General features: G+C 47.6%; 1 protein-coding gene across 1 annotated transcript in view; it reads right to left on the reverse strand.

Moving 5' to 3' along the window:
- The window catches only part of hoxb3a (homeobox B3a), a 64387-nt gene that overhangs the window by 49683 nt on the left and 1003 nt on the right, over positions 1-13701 (reverse strand). The window lies entirely within an intron of this gene.

Here is a 13701-nt window from a genome sequence, read left to right on the forward strand (position 1 = left end):
AAAGTGTAACAGTGTTTTCTAAGGGGGCGTTATAAAATTGTAAGAGTGTTCTGAGGGGACGTTATAAAAGTGTAACAGTGTTTTCTAAGGGGGCGTTATAAAAGTGTAACAAAGTTCCTAAGGGGGCGATATAAAAGTGTAACAATGTTCCTAAGAGGAAGTTATACAAGTTTAACAGTGTTTTCTAAGGGGACGTTATAAAAGTGTAACAGTGAGGGGGCGTTATGAAAGTGTAACAGTGTTCCTAAGGGGACATTATAAAAGTGTAGCAGTGTTCCTTAGGGGGCGTTATAAAAGTGTTCCTAGCAGCAAGGGGTTAATCGTGTCCTGGATCTGACCCGTCCAGAGGGGACAGGCGTCATGGCAGCTTGTCTCCTACGGCCCCTGAAGGAGGCATGTTTGGACTGAGGGGCCACTGGAGGTCTGGGAATGTTGGATAGTGAGTGGGGGGAACTTTAGGTCAGAGTCACTGGACCTCATCGGTCACAAAGTCTGTCCTCTCTTTGACCCCCCCCCCCCCCCACACACACACACACAGTTTGGTTTTCTCACTTCTTCTGCCTTCTTCTTCTTTCGTCTACTGAAACATGTTTAATTTAACTATGTGTCCATAACTTCTACTGTAACAATATATTCATATTTAATTACATGTACATAATATTTACAATAACCATACATTCATATTTAATTACATGTCCATAACTTCTACTGTAACAATATATTCATATTTAATTACATGTCCATAACTTGTACTGTAACAATATATTCATATTTAATTACATGTCCATAACTTCTACTGTAACAATATTTATATATTTTCATATTTAATTATGTCCATAATATTTACGGTAACAATATTTACATATTGAATTATGTCCATAAATAACATTCATAACATGCAACATGAGCTCATTAGAAGCTGTTCATGCTTTCAGTTTCCAATGTACTCTAACGTTTTGTCAAAGTACTACTACTACTAATAACACTAATAATAATAGTAATACTATTACTACTACTATTAATTATAATATTATTAATAATAATATTAGCAATACTACTACTACTACTACTACTAATATTAATAATAATAATAGCAATACTACTACTAATAAGTACTACTAATACCACTAATAAAAATAATAGCAATACTACTACTACTTTACTACTAATACTACTACTACTACTACTAATAATAATAGCAATACTACTATCCAATCCAATCCAATCCAATCTACTTTATTTATATAGCACATTTACACAACAATAATGTTTCCAAAGTGCTGCACAGCCATGTTAAAAACAATATTAAAACAATATTAAAAACAATATTACCAATGACTGAATAAAAACAAAGAATAAATGAATAGAAAACCAATACCAAAACAATATAAAAAATAAATATGATTAAAAACGATTTTAAAGGGTAAAACCAATTAAAACAGTAAAATAGACATCAACATTTATTAAAAAAAACACAGAGGACAACAGAGGACAGAAGACCACACAACTCACGTAGTGTTAAAAGCCAAAGAATAAAAGTGGGTCTTGAGATGAGACTTAAAACACTCCACTGTGGAAGCAGTTTGAACATGGAGGGGCAGAGTGTTCTAGAGCTTAGGGCCGACCACAGAGAAGGCCCTCTCTCCCCTGGTTTTAAGTCTCGTCCTGGGCACCACGAGCTGGAGCTACTACTACTACTACTACTACTACTAATATAAATAATAATAATAATAATAATAATAATAGCAATACTACTACTAAGTACTACTATTACTACTACTACTACTAATAATAATAATAACAATAGCAATACTACTACTACTAAGTACTACCTCTACTACTACTACTAATAACAATAATATTAATAATAATAATGATAGTGTCAGGTTAGTCACTGACAGTTTAGTTATGTTTTGAGTTTTTCCTCTGTTTGTCTTTATTTCCTGTCGGCGCTCTTATTTTGGTTATTTCCTACTTGTCTCCCTGAGTACTGTGTCCCCTCAGCTGTGGCTGATTGGCACCTGGACACACCTGGTGTCAATCAGCCAGCTACTATTTAGACCTGCTTTTCCCTCCAGTCACTGCTGGAGTATTGTCAATGTCGCTAATGATTGTCGAGGTCAGTGTCATTTATACTTGTCGATGTTATTTATACTTGTCGTGGTAGCTCTGTCTACTTCTGTTCACTCTGCTCATGTCATAGTTCATCCTGCTCGTTTCTTGCCACGTGAGTTTTGTTTATTCGTGTCACAGTAAGTGTTTTTGTTTCTTGTTCATAGTTTAGCCTTGGTGCTAGTTTTTGTTCATAACTAAGTTTGCTCTCCGCCTTGTGCGCGCCTTTTGTTTGTACCTTTTTGTTTGTTTTTGGTTATAGTGTTAAATTAAATCATGTTCTCCGGCACCAAGCCTGATGTCTCTGCATCTTGGGGTTCGTCACCTACACACTCTGACAGATAGTAATAGCACTACTACTACTCCTACTACTACTGCTACTACTACTACTACTAGTACTAATAATAATAATAATAATAATAATAATAATAACAATAGCAATACTACTACTACTAATAATAATAATACTACTACTACTAATAATAATAATATTAATAGCAATACTAATACTACTACTACTACTACTACTTCTACTACTACTACTACTACTAATAATAATAGCAATACTACTACTACTACTAGTACTACTACTACTAATAATAGAAATACTACAACTACTACTAAGTACTACTACTACTACTACTACTAGTGCTATTACTACAACTAATAATAGTAATACTACAACTATTACTAGTAGTACTTTTACTACTAATAATAGCAATACTACTAGTACTACTACTAATAACGATAGCAATACTACTACTAATAGTATTACTACTACTAATAATGATAGAAATACTACTACTACTACTACTACTAATAGCAATACTACTGCTACTACTACTACTAATAATTATAGCAATATGACTTCTACTAGTACTAATAATAATATTAATAGCAATAGTATTACTACTACAACTAGTACTACTTCTAATAGCAATACTATTACTACAGTACAACTACTACTACTAATAATAATTGAAATACTACTACTAGTAGTACTACTACCACTACTACTACTACTAATAATAATAATAAGAGCAATACTACTATTAGTACTACCACTGATAATAATAATAGCAATACTTATACTACTAGTACTACTACTAATAATAATACTAGCAATACTACTACTACTACTACTACTAGCAATACTAATACTAGTAGTATTACTAATAATAATAGCAATACTACTACTACTAGTACTACTACTACTAATAATAGCAATACTACAACTACTACTAAGTATTACTACTACTACTACTAGTACTATTACTACAACTAATAATAGTAATACTACAACTATTACTAGTAGTACTTTTACTAATAATAATAGCAATACTACTAGTACTACTACTAATAACGATAGCAATACTACTAATAATAGTATTACTACTACTAATAATGATAGAAATACTACTACTACTACTAACAGCAATACTACTGCTACTACTACTAATAATTATAGTGTGGTGGATATACACACACAGGACACTTATTAATTATTACGGTTATAATTCACTGCGTTCTAGCCCATGTTTACTTGCATAGGTGCATAGGTGCTTTTACTTTGAAGTGTTGAGACACACCTCTGTGGTGCTGACGTAATGACCTGTGCGACAGTTTTGTTGTTGTGTTGTTCTCTCTGAAAATAAACGGAGTGTTACTTGGCTCTCCAAAGAGGAATAAATCTCCGTCGTTTCTCTGCCTACACTCCTACATTGGTGACCCCTTTTTACTCTTGGACGTTTCCAGAGTTTACTGAACATGTCTGCTACACTAAAGTTGCCCGACTTTTGGGAAGGGAACGCAATTGCGTGGTTCGCACAGGCGGAGGCTCAATTCGCCATCAAAGACATTACGGCGGACGAAACAAAGTTTTATCATGTGGTGGCGTCCCTTACAAGCTCAACTGCGGGGAGAGTGGTGAGTCTGCTAGAACGTCCTCCTGCACGCAACAAATACGCCGCTCTGAAGGCGCATCTACTGGAGACTTTTGGACTTTCTGAATCCGAACGTGCGCGCCAACTCCTCTCACTTCCCGGTCTCGGCGACAGTAAGCCTTCTGAGCTGATGGATCACATGCTGGCTCTGCTGGGAGACCATCAGCCGTGTTTTCTTTTCAAAGAACTATTCCTGCAGCAGCTTCCAGAACAGGTGCGTTTGGCACTTGCGAATTCATCTATTATGGATTTTCGCCAGTTGGCCAGGGAGGCGGACAAATTTTTCTCAGCTGGGAAGAAATGTTTTGCAGCCACGCCCCCTTCCACGTCTACTGCCACCAGTGATGACCATATGCACCAGCCATACTCCATCTCTGCCACCACTACTGTGCCCCGACGTGCAAAGCAGTCAGGAGGATTGTGTTTCTACCACGCCAAGTTTGGCAACAAAGCCAAGAAATGCCTTCCCCCCTGTACATTCAGTGCGTCGGGAAACGCACCGGCCGCCACCTATTAGCAGCCGTGGGTGACGGCCGTACCAGCGGCTTGCTGTTTATTACTGACTCCCTCTCCGGTCGTCGCTTTCTTTGTGACACAGGTGCCCATATGAGTGCGCTGCCAGCATCAGCCACAGACATTCGAGCAGGGCCGTGTGGCCCCCCCCTTCTGGCCGCAAATGGCAGCACAATCCACACCTTTGGCACACGCACTGTGACAGTGAGTTTTGCTGGTCAGCGTTTTACCTGGGATTTTGTGTCAGCAAAGGTGTCCACTCCCCTGTTGGGTGCTGATTTCTTGTTTGCCAACAAGCTTCTAGTGGATGTGAGGAACCGCCGCCTCGTCCACGCTGAAACATTCGGCTCATTTCCCTGTGAACACAGTGACACTGCCCCGACGAAGCTGTCCAGTGCCCTCTCGCCCGCTGATGACTTTTCTCACCTCCTCAAGGAGTTCTCAGACATCACCGCACCTACCTTCTCCTCCGCCTCCGCCAAACATGGTGTGTTGCACTACATCTCCACCAATGGCCCGCCTGTGCACGCCAAAGCCCGGCGCCTTGACCCACACAAGCTCAGTATCGCAAGAGCTGAGTTCGACGCCATGGAACGCCTTGGCATCGTCCGCCGGTCGAACAGTCCCTGGGCCTCCCCCCTTCACCTGGTGCCAAAGCCCAATGGTGGTTGGCGCCCGTGCGGCGACTACCGACGCCTTAATGCTGTCACTACGCCGGACCGGTACCCTATTCCACACATCCATGACTTTTCTGCCCACCTGGCGGGTGCGTCTATTTTTTCTAAAGTGGACCTCGTCCGGGGCTATCACCAGGTACCAGTTCAGCCTCAGGACATTCCCAAAACAGCGGTGATTACCCCATTCGGGCTTTTTGAGTTTCTACGGATGCCATTCGGACTAAAAAATGCTGCCCAGACCTTTCAGCGATTGATGGACACGGTGCTGCGTGACTTGTCATTCGTTTTTGTCTACCTGGACGATATCCTAGTGGCCAGCACGTCTGAGGCAGAGCACCTATCACACCTGCGTCTTCTCTTCAGTCGTCTCCAGCAGCACGGCTTGATCATCAACCCAGCGAAATGCCAGTTTGGACTGTCTTCCATGGATTTCCTGGGCCACCACATCACTACAGCAGGGGCGATTCCTCTGCCGTCAAAGGTGGAGGCAGTGTTGGGGCTTCCGCAGCCTCACACTGTCAAGGCTCTACAAGAGTTCTGCGGCATGGTCAATTTTTACCACCGTTTTGTGCCTCGGGCTGCCGACCTTATGCGCCCCCTATACAGCGCTCTCAAGGGTAAAAAAACTTCTAAGCATGCCCTTTCTTGGTCCACGGACATGTTGGCAGCTTTCTCTGCTACAAAGGATGCACTCGCGGACGCAACTATGCTGGCTCACCCGGTGCCTGACGCCCCTGTTGCTCTGACCACGGACGCCTCAGACTATGCTGTTGGTGCTGTTCTCCAGCAGTTGGTCAATAGTGTTTGGCAACCTCTCGCTTTTTTCAGCCGCCAACTTAGGTCCAGTGAGCAGAAATATAGCACTTTTGACCGTGAACTCCTCGCCCTGTATTTAGCCATCCGTCATTTCCGTTTCCTGCTGGAAGCCCGTCCGTTCACTGCCTTTGTGGATCACAAGCCTTTGACCTTCGCCATGGCCAAGGTGTCGGAACCATGGTCTGCCAGGCAACAGCGCCACCTAGCTTTTATTTCTGAATTTACCACGGACATTAAACATGTGTCAGGAAAAGACAATCCCGTGGCTGACTGCCTCTCCCGTGTGGTCATTGGTGCTGTCCACCTTGGAATAGACTATGCCCGAATGGCTGTGGACCAAGTTTCGGACCCCGACATTCAGGCGTACAGAACAGCGGTCACTGGCCTCCAGTTGGCGGACGTCCCGTTCGGCGATGCCGGCACAACGCTGCTCTGCGACGTATCTCTGGACCTGCCCCGTCCTGTGGTGCCGCAGGTCTGGAGACGGCAAGTTTTCGACGCCATACATGGCCTCTCGCACCCAGGCAGCAAGCCGTCACAGCGTCTCGTGGCAGCAAAGTTTGTCTGGCATGGCCTCAAGAAGGACATTCGCGACTGGGTCAGGACCTGTGTGGCATGCCAACGCGCTAAGATCCATCGCCATGTTAAGGCCCCGTTGGAGCAGTTTGCAGTTCCCGAAAGACGTTTTGACCACGTCAACGTTGACCTGGTAGGACCCCTTCCTCCCTCCAGGGGATTTACTCACCTTCTGACTATGGTGGACCGGACCACCCGTTGGCCGGAGGTTGTCCCACTGTCGGCAACGACATCAGCTGATGTGGCCCGGGCCTTCATTGGTACCTGGGTCGCCCGGTATGGTGCCCCATCTGACCTTTCGTCTGATCGTGGCCCCCAGTTTACTTCCGAGCTCTGGAATACTGTTGCCTGTCAGTTGGGTGTCTCACTCCACCGCACTACAGCATACCACCCTCAAGCAAACGGCATGTGTGAACGTTTTCACAGGGACATGAAGGCCGCCCTTAAGGCTTCTCTCACAGACGACGGCTGGGTCGACAAGCTCCCGTGGGTGATGCTGGGGATTAGAACTGCGCCTAAAGAGGACCTCCTGTCTTCCTCAGCGGAGTTAGTTTATGGCCAGACCCTCAGAGTCCCAGGTGAATTTATACCCCGCACTACAGTCCCCTGGTCTGCTTCTGACCAGCGGCGTAGCCTCATGGACACTGCCCGTACCTTCCTACCAGTCCCGACCTCGCACCACTGCTTGCCCCAGGTGCACATTCCCCCTGACCTGCGAGCAGCGGGGTACGTGTTCATCCGCCACGATGCCCATAGGGGGCCCTTGCAACCACCATACGACGGTCCTTATCGGGTTGTGGAGGCTGGGGATAAGACATTTGTCATTGACATTGGGGGCAGACTGGATCGCGTCTCAGTGGACCGGCTGAAGCCAGCCCACCTGGATTTGGGCCGTTCAGTTGAGGTGGCTCAGGCACCACGTCGCGGTCGACCCCCACACTGCCAACCGACGTCTGCTCGCCGTCAGCAGCCGGCTGTCACCCTCCCGCTTCACCCCCCTCCACCTGCCCAGGAGCTTCGGAATCGCTTTGGGCGGGTCATTCGGGTCCCTGGTCGTTTCACTGGGCCAGTTCTTGTGAATTCTGGGGGGACGTGTGTGGTGGATATACACACACAGGACACTTATTAATTATTACGGTTATAATTCACTGCGTTCTAGCCCATGTTTACTTGCATAGGTGCATAGGTGCTTTTACTTTGAAGTGTTGAGACACACCTCTGTGGTGCTGACGTAATGACCTGTGCGACAGTTTTGTTGTTGTGTTGTTCTCTCTGAAAATAAACGGAGTGTTACTTGGCTCTCCAAAGAGGAATAAATCTCCGTCGTTTCTCTGCCTACACTCCTACAATAGCAATATGACTTCTACTAGTACTAATAATAATATTAATAGCAATATTATTACTACTACTACTAGTACTACTTCTAATAGCAATACTATTACTACAGTACAACTACTACTACTAATAATAATTGAAATACTACTACTAGTAGTGCTACTACCACTACTACTACTACTAATAATAATAAGAGCAATACTACTATTAGTACTACCACTGATAATAATAATAGCAATACTTATACTACTAGTACTACTACTACTAATAATACTAGCAATACTACTACTACTACTACTACTACTACTACTACTAGCAATACTAATACTAGTAGTATTACTAATAATAATAGCAATACTACTACTACTACTACTACTACTTGCAATACTAATACTATTAGTACTACTAATAATAAAAGCAATACTACTACTACTACTACTAATAGCAATACTACTACTAGTAGTACTACTACTAATAATAATAATTGCAATACTACTAGTACTAGTAGTAGTAATAATAACAACATTACTACTGCTACAACACATAATAATAATATTTGGGGCCTGGTTTACTAAAGGTTCGCGTGGACTACAACATGTGCAAACTTGATAGCACACAAAGCTGATTGACTAAACTTGTGAGCAGAGAATTGTGTCTGATTACTGATCAGATTAATGCCTCTGTCTTCATGAATATGCAAAATATATGTTAATCATCATAACACCCACAATACTGGGAGGGGAAGATGCAAACATCATTATTCAGCACACGCAGTGTGATTTATCAACACTCATCATCACTATTTAGTGTTTTAATGAGCAGGTGTGAGAAGGACGTGCAAAGTGACAGTTGCACACACACACACACACACACACACCTTCCCCCGCCCTACGTGTGTGTGTGTCAACATTTTGTACAAATATTATACACATTCTGTATTCAGCAACACATTCTGTATTCAGCAACACTCTTTTATAATTTTAATGGGGAACACATTGGGGCCACGTTGGGGACATATTGGGGCCACGTTGGGGTCACATGGGGGCTACATGGGGGACACATTAAGACAGCATGGAGTCGTTGGGGAACACATTGGGGCCACGTTGGGGACATATTGGGGCCACGTTGGGGCCACATGAGGGCTACATGGGGGACACATTAAGACCACATGGGGTCATTGGGGATATATTGAAGCCACGTTGGGGACATATTGGGGCCACGTTGGGGCCACATGGGGGCTACATGGGTGCCACATCGGGGCCATATAGGTGGCATGTGGGGGCCACATGGGTGCCACATTGGGGCTACATGGGGGACATATTGGGGCCAGGTTGAGGCCACATGGGTGCCACATTGGGGCTACATGGGGAACACATTGGGGCCACGTTGGGGACATATTGGGGTCACGTTGGGGCAACATGGGGGCTACATGGGGGACACATTAAGACCACATGGGGTCGTTGGGGACATATTGGGACCAAGTTGGGAACATATTGGGGCCACGTTGGGGCCACATGGGGCTACATGGGGGACACATTATGACCACATGGAGTCCACATGGGTGCCACATTGGGGGTCCTTGGGGCCACTTTTCAGCCACATTGGGGCCACATGGGTGCCACATGGGGGAAACATTGAGGCCACGTTGGGAGCCACAATGGGGCCGAATTGGGGCTACATGGGGGTTACATGGGGGACACGTTGGGGCCACGTTGGAGCCACACGGGTGCCACATTGGGGCCACATGGGGGGGAAACACATGGGTGCCACGTTAGGGCCACATGCGGGCCACGTTTTGGCCACATGCGGGCGACGTTCGGGCCACATGGAGGACACGTTGTTATGGGTCACACTCCTGCTATATTTCCTGGATTTCAGGGAGAATCTTGGCCTGGAGCACGGCATGCCATGCTAACTGCCTCAAGGCAGCATCCCCCGTCCCGGAGAACCCCAAGCCTGAGTCATCCCCATCCGATCTGTCTGGGGTTCCCGTTGTCTACCATGACCTTGCAGCCGTATTCAGTAAGGCCCGGGCACTATCCCTACCCCCACACAGACCGTACGACTGTGCCATCGATCTCGTACCCGACGCAGTACTCCCTTCTAGCCGCCTGTACAACCTGTCCATACCCGAGAAGAAGGCCATGTCTGACTATATCACGGACTCACTCGCATCAGGGATCATCACTCCCTCCAAATCACCGGTAGCCGCTGGATTTTTCTTTGTCGGCAAGAAGGATGACTCCCTCCGCCCTTGCATCGATTACCGAAGACTCAACGCCATCACAGTCAAGAACAGGTATCCTCTTCCACTCATGAGCTCCTCCTTCGAACCTCTTGCTCCTGCAACAGTCTTCACCAAGCTTGACCTCCGCAATGCTTACCATCTCGTCCGGATTAGGAAGGGGGACGAGTGGAAGACAGCCTTCAACACACACCTAGGCCATTTCGAGTATCGGGTCATGCCCTTCGGTCTGACCAATGCCCCAGCCGTCTTCCAAGCTCTGGTCAATGACGTTTTAAGAGACATGCTCGAGAAATTTGTGGTTGTTTACCTGGATGATATTCTGATCTTCTCTCACAACAGGCAGGAACATCTGCAGCACGTCCGCCTGGTTTTACAGCGCCTCCTCGAGAACCGCTTGTTCATCAAGGCAGAGAGATGTGAGTTCCATTCTTCTTCAGTAAACTTCCTGGGCCACATCATCGAAAGGGGTAACACCAGAGCCGACCCCAAGAGGATCAAGGCAGTGGTGGAGTGGCCCCAACCCACCACTCGTACTGAACTAAGGAGATTCCTTGGATTTGCTGGATTTTACCGTCGATTCATACTCAACTTCAGTAAGGTAGCTGCACCTCTCCACGCACTTACATCTACACTTACTGCTTTTGTTTGGAACAAGGAGGCAGACGTGGCGTTCCAGAGCCTCAAAAGGAGCTTCAGTTCCGCCCCCGTTCTCGTACACCCTGACCAGGACGTGCCGTTCACGGTTGAAGTGGACGCTTCTGACTCTGAGATTGGGGCAGTCTTGTCCCAACGTTCCAGTGGGAATAATGTGTTGCACCCTTGTGCAATTTTTTTCTAGACGCCTCTCTCCAGCCGAGAGGAACTACGATGCAGGGAACCGAGAACTGTTGGCAGTCCACGATGCACTGGTTGAATGGAGACACTGGCTGGAGGGGGCCACGCATCCGTTCCTGGTCCTGACCGACCATCGCAACCTCATCCACATCTGATCCGCTAAAAGACTGAAGGACAGGCAAGCTCGCTGGGCACAATTTTTCTGTTGATTTAACTACACCCTAACCTACAGACCTGGTTCACGTAACGGCAAGGCGGACGCTCTTTCCCGGATCTTCTCAGAGGAACCCACCATTAAATCAACTCCTGAGACCATCCTGCCCCCTAACCGCATCATCGGGATGGTAACTTGGGAGATCGAGGGCTTGGTCAAGACGGCCCTACGTTCCGACCCTGGTCCCGGAAACGGACCCCCTAATAGACTGTTCGTTCCTGAATTTTTAAGGGCCAAGGTACTTGACTGGGCTCACTCAAAGTGTGTTTACCTGTCATCCCGGAGTCCATAGGTCTCTAGGTTTTATTCAACGCCGTTTTTGGTGGCCTTCCATGGAGGCGGATACCCGTGAGTTTGTCGCCGCCTGCAACGTCTGCGCCCGGAACAAGGCAGACCACAGGCCTCCTGCCGGCCTCTTACACCCCCTTCCCATCCCCAGTCGGCCTTGGTCCCACATTGCTGTTGATTTCATCACAGGGCTCCCCCCCTCTAGAGGTAACACCACAATCCTCACCATCATTGACAGGTTTTCCAACGCAGCACACTTTATTCCATTGCCCAAACTCCCATCCTCTGCTGAGACGACGGACCTGCTGGTACAGCATGTGATCAGAATCCACGGGATTCCCTCCGACATTGTCTCTGATCGTGGCCCCCAATTCATTTCTCGGGTCTGGCAGGCCTTCTGCAAGGGGGTTGGGGCCACGGTTAGTCTGACTTCCGGCTACCACCCCCAAAGCAATGGTCAAGCAGAGAGGGCAAACCAGGGCGTGGAGACCATGCTGCGCTGTATGGCTGCGCAACAGCCCAACTCCTGGAGCAAATTTATTCCATGGGTGGAATACTCTTTTAACTCCATGACCTGCGCAGCTACTGGTATGTCCCCGTTTGAGTGCTGGCTGGGGTTTCAACCTCCCAGGAGATCGAGGTGGCAGTTCCTTCCACCCGGGCCCACCTGAGACGATGTCACAGAGTGTGGAGGTCCGCTCGCGCTGCCCTACTGAAGGCGTCTGAAAGGATGTGTCGCAACGCCAACCGGCGGCGCATTCCGGCTCCCGACTACCAGCCCGGACAGCAGGTGCTGCTTCGGGCCAAGGACCTCCACCTCCCGATCTCCTCCCAGAAACTTGCACCACGCTTTGTTGGACCGTATACGGTAAAATCCAAGATCAACCTTGCTGCAGTACATTTGGATCTTCCACATTCCATGAGATCCCACCCTGTCTTTCATGTCTCCCAAATCAAACCAGTAGTTAGCAGTTCCCTGTCCCCCCCACCCCTGCTCCTCCCCCTCCTAGGGTCCTCGAGGATGGGGACCAAGTCTGGACGGTCAAAGAGATTCTCAGGGTCCGGCGACAGGGGAGGGGATGGGTATACCTTGTGGACTGGGAGGGTTATGGCCCTGAGGATAGGTCCTGGGTACCGGCCTCTTACATCGCCGACCCCTCCCTGATCGAAGACTTTCACAGAGCTCACCCCGAGGCACCCCGAAGCTCGCCGGGAGTCTCGCATAAGGGGGGGGGGGGTCCTGTTATGGGTCACGCTCCTGCTGCTTCTCTTCCTGCTGCGCGTCCTGACAAGTGCACCACGGGCCACGCCCACAGACGCACTCTCTCCGCTGCTGGCGCACCTCCTCGCACCTCCTCGCACCTGCAACCAATCCGTAATCTACACACCTGCCTGTGATGAGCGATCTGCCTTAAAGAGCCAACGCAACCTGAGATCCGACGCCAGAACGTAGCTTCTCGTACCCAGTACAGTAAGCCCACACGTCTCTCGCTCACCCACTTGTGCATTTTCTCTCCCTGTGCTTCCTCCCCGTCGTGCTCATCGTCTCTTGTGTTGTGTCTTCTCCAGCTCCCCGTCATCCTTCCTCGTCGTCAAGCTGTGTGTCTTGTCACCTTGGACCTTCCCGTGGATTCCCCCTTGCCTTCCTGGATTTCGACCTCACGCCTGCCCACTGACAACAACGCCGCGCTCCTGCCCTCGACTACCCGCCTGTCCTCCAACACTCGAGCCTGCCTTGCCCTTATTTGGACTTCCACCTGGATCTCAACACGCACCCTCAACACCCTCTGACAACCACGCTCAGATAAGTCTCACATGTAGTCACACTACATCTCTTTGGTTTAATTACACATCTGACTTACATATCAAGCTGTCAATAAACATGCTGACAGCTAAACGACGTCATTGTTTCTGTCGCCTACTTCTCCAAGTATAACGTCACACACGTTGGGGCCACGTTGGAGATACATGGGGGCTACATGGGAGCCACGTTAAGGCCACATGGATGCCACATGGGGGCAATGTTGAGGCCACTTTGGGAGCCACATTGGGGCCAAATTGGTTCTACATGGGGCACACGTTGGGGCCACGTTGGAGCCACATGGGTGCCACATTGGGGGGACACATGGGTGCCACGTTAGGGCC

The sequence above is a fragment of the Entelurus aequoreus genome, linkage group LG06 (assembly GCF_033978785.1).
Source record: "Entelurus aequoreus isolate RoL-2023_Sb linkage group LG06, RoL_Eaeq_v1.1, whole genome shotgun sequence".
In the NCBI taxonomy this organism is placed as follows: domain Eukaryota; kingdom Metazoa; phylum Chordata; class Actinopteri; order Syngnathiformes; family Syngnathidae; genus Entelurus; species Entelurus aequoreus.